We start from the raw sequence: 11,067 nt of genomic DNA, 5'->3' as shown, positions 1-11,067 counted from the left end.
TAATCCTCTCGAATACTATTCCTCAGCCTAATCGATTTGACCTTTTCTTTCAAATGATGATAATTTCAGGAACCCAACCCGATTATTGCCTGGGGTCCACTAAAAAAGCTAAAGTATCACACCACCTTGATGATAGCTCCTTTGAGGATGCTTGAGATGCAGACTTACTAGTCCTCCAACCCTAGTTGGTAGAATCCAAGCTTTTGTTTTCGGAGCTGGTTTTCTTCTCAGTGCTTTCATCTTTTCATAGCAACTTTAGAATCAGCTACTCTATTTATACCTCTAAAAATCTGAAGATAATCTGAGATTAGTGATGAAACTATAGGGGGCTCTTTGGCAGCCCTTGCCCCTCCTGGACGCCAGCAGGAGACCCCAGTGGGGTCTATATGCCCATTTTCAAAGCTGTCAACATCTAATCAATAACAAGTTTTCTAAACCGTAAGTATGATTTTATGTCCTTAGTCATCAATTTTTTTTCAGCAATGCATAGTAGATTTTGGTGAATGATTTTTGCATGTATTGTGTTGAAGTTTTCCCTGGATACTTTATGTTTTGATGATATTGTCGGTCATGTTATTTTTAATTTTTTTAATTTTTAAATTTTATTTCCATAAAGTTATTCACAATAGTTGTTTACATTCAACATTTCACCACCAATCCCCCCACCATTACATCTTCCCACCACCATTATTTTGAACTTTCCCACCACCACCCAAGCCTGCCTCATAGGCAGATGCTAAATAATTGATTTTGTATTGCTTGTTAAGAATAGTATGAGATGTTGTGCTGCCGTGAAAATCCTGGAAGTCTAAATTTTTTTAAATATTTTGGGTCCAGATGTATTTCTGCCCTGTGCCTCTCTCTTCCAAGATTCATTTGTAAGTCTCTGAATCATGGCCATTGATGTGCTTACATTGAGCCCAGAGGAAGTTCTTGGGTGTTATTTTCTTAATTTCAATTTTAGGCATTGGAAAAGTACACCTCAAGAAATTTGCAGCCCTCCCATTTGACCTTTTAGCCTCTGCCAGGCAATGGTCAGAAGTTCCATTTTGTCACATAAATACATTTTGGCAACAAAGCATAAGAAAGCAAAATACTTCATTATGATCAGATCAATTTTCCCCCTTTGCACTGAGTCCATAACAACACCCAAGAATAGTCAGGGACAGTTAACTCATCACTCGGTGTGGTGGGAGACAACCACCAACATTGTCTTTGCTGCTTGGGGCGGCAGACGGTGGTGCCATAGCCACTGAGATGCATGAAGCTGGCATGTTGCCCACTGGAGGAACCAGTTAATAATGGGGCAGTGGCTGGTCAGGCATGTGTGGAAGGTGTCCCTGAAGGGAGGCTGGACCTATTGAGTGTTCTTGGGACCAGAACAGTGCAGCAGGTAAGCTGCTGGCGGGTTTGATCCCAGCATCCCACATGGTCCCCTGAGCACCGCCAGGAGAGTTTCCTGCGTGCAGAGCCAGGAAACCTGAGGGTTACTGGGTTTGTCCCTTGAACCAATTAAAAACAAAATGTAAAAGAGTATTCTCAATGTTTTTGCTACCGAGATGTTGATCATATAGACAAAGATACAAATGGGTATTTTATTGCATAACAATACATTTAATTTTAGAATACATTTTTCATTGTTCTGTATTTCTTCGGGCTGGAGCAATAGCACAGCAGTTGGTGTTCGTCTTTCATGCGGCTAACTCGAATTTGATTCCTTCGCCCCTCTCGGAGAGCCCGGCAAGCTACCGAGAGTATTGAGCCCGTGCGACAGAGCCTGGCAAGCTACCCGTGCGTATTGGATATGCCAAAAACAGTAACAATAAGTCTCTCAATGAGAGATGTTACTGGTGCCCGCTCGAACAAATCGATGAGCAACGGGATGACAGTGACATATATTTCTTCATTTTTCTCAGAGGGGGAACACTCAGTGGTGCTCAGGGCTTACTCCTTACTCTGAGCTCAGGGATCACTGATGGGAATTGGGGAATCTTATGAAGTCTTGAGGGATTGGATCTGGGTTGGCCATGTGCCAGGTAAGTGCCCTATCCATTGAATCTTGTCTAGCCCAAATTTTGGAATAAATTCTATTGGGGACAATGTGTCTTAAAAAAAACCCGCAAGTACAAATTTTAAAAATTTGGGTGCCAAATCTCCATTTGTTTCAATAAAGTTGATGAACATTAGCTTATGCTATATATTTGCTGGCAATTACTACCTGCCATGGGACCACAGTGATATGAGTGAGCTCGTAGGAAACAGAAGACAAATTTGCTGAGAGAGCAGCAGAATCTACTTTGAAAGTTAATAATCATATTAAGAACAATGTGCCTGAAGACTGATTTAATATGCAGCCACAGATGGTATGTTTACATATCATTCTGTGAAGTATAATTTATCATGTACATAAAATGACTTTTTTTTCCCCCAGACATCTATTCCATATTTTCTCATGTCCATGTAAACACTTGAGTGGTGGCCGTGAATGTGTGGGATGTACGAATAGAATACCTCCAGTTCTCAAACGAAGCAGGCACATCTCAGAATGTTCACATCCTTCAGACAGAATTAGTTAATTCCAGTTAATGGATGTACTTTTCTCCATCTGATTCATAAAATAAAAATAAAGGCTGTGAATACTTATTCTGCCAAATGTTGAAGTTTCTTATATTACAGTAAAGGCTTGTGTAAAAAAAATTCAGTTCAAGGGTTGAACATTCAAAATGAAACTATTTGGTTTTGCTGTAGTGCTAAAGATTGTGGAGCACCGCTCCCCATGAAAACATTATTGTTACTAAATTAAGAAAATGGAGCAATGTGCTTGGTATTCATCATGGTGAGCACATGATTTATCATTGTTCCTACTCTGTCAGTGCTAACAGAGGCAAAGAGTTGTCACATTTATACAGCTTTGAACACATACAAGGTTTAGAGGAACTGAACTACAAAATGTTTAAGCTCCTCTGAATCAGAACATAATAAGAACTTTAGCTGCCTTACATGCTTTCCGTCTTTGCTTTCCATTGTAAATCAGACTTTAGAAATACTTTTGTCTGTTACAAACTTCGTAAATAAGCCTCCATGCTCCACTATAATATTGAAAAAAAATTTCTGATACTCTTGACATTTTGTTGCCTCTTATTTAAAATTAGCTGGCAACAATATACTTATGAGAAGAGTAACAAGAAACAACAGCTCTTCTTTTTTTTTTTTTTTTTTTTTTTTGCTTTTTGGGTCACACCTGGCAATGCACAGGGGTTACTCCTGGCTCTGCACTCAGGAATCATTTCTGGCGGTGCTCAGGGGACCATATGGGATGCTGGGAATCAAACCCGGGTCGACTGCGTACAAGGCAAACGCCCTGCCCGCTGTGCTATCGCTCCAACCCCCAGAAACAACAGCTCTTACTGCTGTTGTTTGCTTGTTTGTTTGTCTTAAATAAATTGCAGTTCCAAATGGGAAACTGTTGCAATACTTCCCTGAGAAAGCATGAAAAGATGGATGAAATTTATTATTTTTTTTTTCAAATGGGTTGTAAGACAAATATCTATTACACAAATTCTTTGACTATAACTCTTCCTCTTAACGTAAGACTCTCCCACCCCCTCACTATTCCCCGAATTTGGTGGGGGGCGTGGGGCTGAAGGCCATGCTCAGCTGTGCACAGGGGTTGCATCTGGCCGTGCTTTCAGGGATTACTCAGAGTACGGGATGCTGAGAATCGAACCCAGGTCTGATGCACGCAAGGCAAGCTCCCTACTCACTATACTTTTCTCTCTGACCCATCCCATATGTTTTTCAGTATGTGCTAGAAGTTATATGTTAGTACGCGAGGCCACAGTATAAATGTCTTGGTAAAATAGTTTAATCTGGGGCTGGAGCGATAGCACAGCGGTAGGGCGTTAGCCTTTCATGCGGCCGACCCAGGTTCGATTCCTCCGCCCCTCTCGGAGAGCCAGGCAAGCTACCGAGAGTATCTCGCCAGCACGTCAGAGCCTGGCAAGCTACCTGTGGCATATTGAATATGCCAAAAACAGTAACAATAAGTCTCACAATGAGAGACGTTACTGGTGCCCGCCCGAACAAATCAATGAGCAACAGAATGACAGTGACAGTTTAATCTGAACAACAGGAATATTAATAAGTTTTTTCTTTTTTTTTTAAATACTCATGCTAGTTCTGTGTGTTCATTTTGTCCCTTTGAAGGTCGTACAGGCCAGGGGTCTGCAGGTTGTCTCGTCTGGCCTCTCAGCCTGGTCCACTGCCTGTTTTCATGAATAAAGTGCTGCTGGAACCCAGACACAGCTACTTGCTTCGGTATCACTGAGAGGTACTTTTTGGACTCAGCAGACTATTCTGTAGTTGTGAGAGAGATGTACAGTCTGAGAAAGAAAAAAAAATACTCTATTGATGTCTACAGAAAAAGTTTATTAACTCTGTTTTTTTTTTTTTTTTTGCTTTTTGGGTCACACCTGGCGATGCTCAGGGGTTACTCCTGGCTCTGCACTCAGGAATTACTCCTGGCAGTGCTCAGGGGACCCTATGGGATGCTGGGATTTGAACCCGGGTCGGCCGCGTGCAAGGCAAACACCCTACCCGCTGTGCTATAGCTCCAGCCCCAAGTTTATTAACTCTGATACGGGGTAACCTGATTTATAAATTGTCCTAAGGCGCATTTAGTCAATGCAAACTATGCTTTCTCCCTGTTAGACTTAGAATTCTGGAACATTGGAAAAAGGCTCTCGGGAGTGGTGTTCTAGAATGATTTACTTATATAGTTTCACAACCCATTTAAAATCAGAACCCTGCTCTCCCTTATTTTGGATACTTCTCAATAGAATTATGAGCTGTCTTTATGTCAGATTTAGAAGAAATGATCGTTGTTGTGCATGGATTGTATGAAAAGCTAGTGATAAAAAATTATGATACATTTTAATGAGTAGCTTCATACAAGTGCATATAATTAAGCATATCTTACTATTTGAACACTGAATTTTTATTGGTGTATTTTTTTTATTGGAAGTGAACATCTGTTGAAAAAAAATAAGCAATCATCGAAGAAAGCAGCACTAGAACATCATTTTTCTTGTTACTCTTGTATTTCTACCATTAAGCCTCTCCACTAGTGCACACACATTTGCTTTGCACATGTTTGAGACACACATCACACATAACTGCACACACAGATATCACTGCATCAATGGTTATGCAGACATTATTTCTCTTGTAGCACTGTCTGTAGCACTGTCGTCCTGTTGTTCATCGATTTGCTTGAGCGGCCACCAGTAACGTCTCCATTGTGAGACTTGTTGTTTTTGGCATGTCGAATATGCACCTATGTATATATATTCATATATATATTCACATATATATGAATGATATTGTAAGATAACTTGTTCAGTTAGTGTTGGGTGACCGGTGTTTATTAGAAATTCCAGGGGCCAGAGAGGTATTGCAGTAAGTAAGGCACTTGCCCAGTGCTCACCTAACCCAGGTCCAATTCCCAGTTCTCCATATGGTCCTCTGATCCCTCCAGGAGGGAGCCCTGAGTATTGCCAACTGTGCTTCCCCCCTAATACAATGACATAAATAGTAGAATTAACATTACAGCTCATTTGAACCATTGTATACGTAAACTACTACTTTGTCTATGCATTTTCTTTTTCTTTTTTTTTTTGCTTTTTGGGTCACACCCAGCGATGCTCAGGGGTTACTCCTGGCTTTGCACTCAGGAATTACTCCTGGTGGTTTTTGGGGGACCATATGGGATGCCGGGGATCAAACCGGGTCGGCCGCGTGCAAGGCAAACGCCCTACCCGCTGTGCTATCGCTCTGGCCCCAGCATTTTCTAATTTTATTCACTTCAGTTTGTTCCATGTCATGCTCCTATAAACTTTCCACTGTATGTATCTTGTAGTTAAATTTTGTATACCTGCCTGACTTTCTCTCTTTGCAATATATGGAAGTGGAAGTTATGGGGGTGGGGGATAACCCTACGGTCATCAATTCTTCATTTACTCCCCCCCAGTGGAGTAGTACTGCATTGTGTAACTACCATGTCCGTGGTGTATTCGATATGCCAAAACAGTAACAACAAGTCTCACAATGGAGACCTTTACTGGTGCCCCCTTGAGCAAATGGATGAACAGCAAGATGACAGTGCTACAGTGCTACGGTGCTATCATTTTATTTATGGATATTGGGTGGCTTTTAGTATTTGTCTAGTTTTTTTTTGGGTCACACCCGGCGATGCACAGGGGTTACTCCTGGCTGTACACTCAGGAATTACTCCTAGCGGTGCTCAAGGGACCATATGGGATGCTGGGAATCTAACCTGGATTGGCTGCGTGCAAGGCAAATGCCCTACCCACTGTGCTATTGCTCCAGCCCCAGTATTTGTCTGTTTTGAATGAGTGCTGTAAACAGTCTTGTCTAAACCTTTGTGTGGTTGTAAGTTTACATTTCTCTTGGGTAAGTAGAAACAGAGTAGATGTGCTATAATACAAGGCAGATTAATGTTTAATTAATTTATAAAAAAGTCACCTGTCCTCCAAAATGGTTATATCATTTGCTTTTCCACCAAGAAGGAACGAAGAAGCAGGTCATTTTTGCATTTTTCAACAACATCCTACCTTTGCACCCATCTGTTATTTACAGTGTTAGCATGTAGAGGTTTTAAGTTTCTTTTCCACGATGACTTTTTTCCCCCAAATTTTCTTGGTCAGCTTAGAAAAAAAAATTTTTTTTCTAGTCAAATGTGAAGTTATTGTTTTTACTTGCAAATAATTGCAGTTGTGTCCAGTGCTACATTATGATCACAAATATCGTATTTCTTGAGCAGCTTCAGAATTCTGTTCTTCACATTTTGGTTATATGATCTAGCAAAGTTTCTGTATGGATGGAAAGGGAAGCTCACTATAAACATCTCTTCCAGGCTTTGCTACATTTAGCTTCTTTTGTTTGTGTTTGTGTGTGTATATGTGTGTGTGTGTGTGTGTGTGTGTGTGTGAGTGGTCTCACCCGGGGGTATTCAGGACTTGCCCCTGGCTCTGTGTGTAGGCATCACTCCTGGTGGGGGTCTGGGGTGCTAGGGATTGAACCTGGGTCTGCTGCACGCAGGACGAGCACATTATCCTCTTGTACTATTGCGCCAGCCCGAGTATATTTAGCTTCTTGGTTGAAGAATGTGACAAATGGCCATTGAGATGTTTAAACAAGCATTCAAAGGTCCAAGAGGAGGGAGGAAGGAAGGGAGAGAGGGGTGGGGTGGGGAGAGAAAGATGGGGCAGGGGGTAGGAGAGGGAGAGAATGGAGAGAGAGAGAGAGAGAGCAAGAGAGCGAGAGTAGGAGAGAGAGTGAGAGAGTGAGAGAAAGAGCGAGAGTGAGAAAGAGTGAGAGAGGTCAAGAAAGCAAGAGATGGTGAGAGTGAAAGAGAGAGCGAGAGTGGGAGAGTGAGAGGCAGAGTGAGAGAGCAAGAGTGAGAGACAGAAAGAGAGAGCGAGAGAGTGAGAGACAGAGACAGAGCAAGAAAGAATGAGGGAAGTGAGAGTGAAAGAGCAAGCAAGAGAGAGAGCGAGAGTGAGTGAGTGAGAGAGACGAGCGAGAGAGAAAGAGAGAGCGAGCGAGAGAGAGTGCAAGCGAGTGAGAGAGAGAGATAGAGAGAGCTAGTTAGATGTGAGCTCCCAGCTGGGCCCGGAGTACCTCTCATGCCTGTTCCATGGAGCAAGGGTGTTTCGGTGGTCACAGCAGCACACCGCTGTGCTCTCTTAGTCAGGGGAGTCCTTCCTTTGCTTTCTTTGACTAGTAGGTTTCATAGATTTCTACAGTTCTGTGGGAAAAGTGTTAGAAATTTGCTGCCACGTCAAAACCCTTCGTAGTTGAATAACACCCTGACCCTTGTTTTGCTGCCCGCAATGCAACCCCTATATATATTTTTTATCTTCTCTTCTTCTTTGAGTAGAAAGTGTGAAGATAGAACTGCTGGAAACTCCTTCACTTTCATCTTATCTTGACATTTCCTTTGCAAATGGAAATTCCACTCTCTATTTTTTGCTCAGGTTTATTTACTTATTTTATTATTGTCATTTTTGTAAAATGACATATTATAAAATATGTTTGTGATTTAGTGTTTTGTGGTTTAATTCTTTCCACTGCTTATAAAATTTTTCTAAATGACTAGCATTTGTGTAGAACAGTTAAAATTAATTTTTAAATTATGATATAGATTTGTTCTGCTGTCTTTCTGACTGATTTTGAGATAGTTTGAAGTAAAAAAAATCTTGAAAATATCTTTCGATCTTGTATTTTCATCTGAAGCATAAAGAATCCAAAAAGTTTCAATCCATGTTGAGAACGAAATAAATTTTTACAGGACTTGCTGAGTTTAAGGTACCCCAGGGTTCTTCACGGGAACATCTCGAATTGCTATTTAGTATCTGAATAGAATTATATACGGAAACTCAATTTTTCCTGTAACACTAAGCTCAACTTGTTCTTATGAATGAATGTGGGGGTGTGGGGGCTGGAGCGATAGTACATCAAGTAGGGTGCTCGCCTTCCTGAGTCCAGTCCCTGGCACTGGGTATGGTTCCCCAAAACTTCCAAGAATGATCCTTGAGTGCAGAGAGGAGAGTAAGCCCTCAACACAACTGGGTGTAGCCTCAAAACCTAAAATGAAATAGAATAAAATAAAATAAAATAAAAAGGCAAGGTTCCCACTTCTTTCTTATACTCTGAGTTTCTTTCTTTCTTTTTTTTTTAAGGAATGAGTCACTTGATGTCATTTTTGGTTATTCTCATCAAATTGTCTTTGAAATTTGGGTGGGGGATATAATATATTCAAAGAGAAGGCAAGAATTCAATACAGCTGTAACATTTATGACATTTTTATTTGCCAAATTAATGCATTAAGCATGAGTCACGGGTTGGAGAGAGATACAGTGGGTGTGGCGCTTGCCTTGCATGCAGTCAACCCAGGTTAAATTCCTAGCACCACATGTGGTCCCCTAAGCACCACTGAGAGTGAGCCCTGAGCAAGAGCCAGTACTAATCCCTGAGTACTGCTGGGTATAGGGCTGGAGTGATAGCACAGCGGGTAGGGCCTTTGCCTTGCACACGGCTGACCCAGGTTCAACTTCTCTGTCCCTCTTGGAGAGCCCGGCAAGCTACTGAGACTATCTCGCCCGCACGGCAGAGCCTGGCAAGCTCCCCGTGGCATATTCGATATACCAAAAACAGTAACAACAAGTCACACAATGGAGACGTTACTGGTGCCTGCTCGAGCAAATCGATGAGCAATGGGATGACAGTGATACAGTGAAGGAATGAGCTTTGAGAAGTAGATCTAGAGCTTCTACACCAGCAAGTTTCCTGTTTAGTTCACTGTCATTAGACCAGGAGCATATGGATAACTATTTTTGTCTTGCTCTTTGCTGGGCCACGCCCAGGGGTACTCGGGCCCTACTCCTGTCGCTGTCCTCAGGGCCAGCTCCTTGGGGGCTCAGGGGATCGTGTGGGATGCTGGGGACCGAAATGGGACTAGCAGCGTTCATGGCAAAGGCCCTACCTGCTGTATTGTCTCTCTGGCCCCTGTGCATGAATGATTTTAAGTCATGAGAGCACTCTGAGGATCTAGGAATTGGAAAGGGTGTTTTAAAGCGTTGTTACCAAGGAAAGGACGGGCAAGTATGCCATGAGAGGAAGGAGAGAAAGAAGGGCAGATCCAATGCAAATGGAGCCTCGTCTTCCCATAGGTCTCTGTTCTGTTCCGCTGCTGTTGATTTAATTATTGGCATTCTGTCCATTCATCTGAACACCCAGATATTAAAAATACCGGTCCTTTCCTTTTATAGGTATCCTGGGCATTAACAGAAACCACCGCTAACACCACTCACTCCATAAAGAGAAAATGAATTAATTGGTGGAGAACTGTGAAGCTCCCAAAATCATAGATATGGACCAAAGGAACACAAGACCAGTGACATCATCACCATGGCCAGGTAGATGCCACCCCTGGTTCTTGGTTGTGTTTGCCAGTTTATTTTATCACCACAAGCGCCAGTACTGGGCTCAAGTAACACAAAGACCTCTGTAAATAATATCGGTCTCATTTGCTGTGTTTTCTTTCTTACGGAGTCCTGGGGTCATTGGTAAGGTGTCTAGTTGGCCAAATCTGCGTCTCCTTTTGAAGCCCTAGAGGGTGTCCAAAAATGAGAATTTCTGGCACCACGTGACTTCTAAGGTACCCTGGTGCTCTTTATTAAGACTGAAGCTCTGGAGGTGCCCCTGCCCAAAGCCAAATAGCCTTTGGATGCTGGACTACTAAAATCAAATATCAGATTTCAACCCTGGCGTTGAAACCCGTATCAGATTCTGCTGATTGCTAGAGATGTAATAGTGACCAAGAATGTTCGCCGATCTGAAAAATGTCACCACACACACACACACACACACACACAAAGGTGACAAATTTGTTATTGTCTAGCACAAGTGTTGGCCAAATGGGATGGAAAGCCAATCATTGATCAGATCACTGCTTCCCTATAACACATCTTCCTTTCCAAACCATTATTTTGTTGACACGCAACCCATTTATCATCATCTATTATACATATATACGTCTATTACCATAAATTTGGTGGGAAATCCTGCCGTGCATTTTGAGAGAAAGTAATTGGGTGGAATTGAGAAAAAGTCATCTCTCCTGGAGGAAGCATTTCCACCTGACGGGGTTACCCGCCTGGAGAGTTTCCTTTACTCGAGCCACCCACAGCCCCGGTGGGAAGGAGAGGTTCTGGCGATGCTGGAACCCTGTGCAGTTCCCCACCTCCTACAGGCCATTCCCTCACTGGTCAGTGCAGGGGGAGCCCAGTGGCCTTGGGAGAGCATCTAGCAGTCCGGGTCAAGGAATGTCTGTCTTTTTTGGGCCACACCCAGTGGTGCTCAGAGCTTACTCCTGGCTTGGTGCTCAGGGATCCTGAGTCTGGTGCTATACTGGGGATTAAACCCTGGTGGGGCCCCATGCAAGGCAAGTGCTTACCCACTGTACTACCTCTCCAGCAGACAAAC

This window comes from Sorex araneus, chromosome 2 (assembly GCF_027595985.1).
Source record: "Sorex araneus isolate mSorAra2 chromosome 2, mSorAra2.pri, whole genome shotgun sequence".
NCBI classification, from domain to species: Eukaryota; Metazoa; Chordata; class Mammalia; order Eulipotyphla; family Soricidae; genus Sorex; species Sorex araneus.
Note: the sequence above shows the minus strand (reverse complement) of the source record.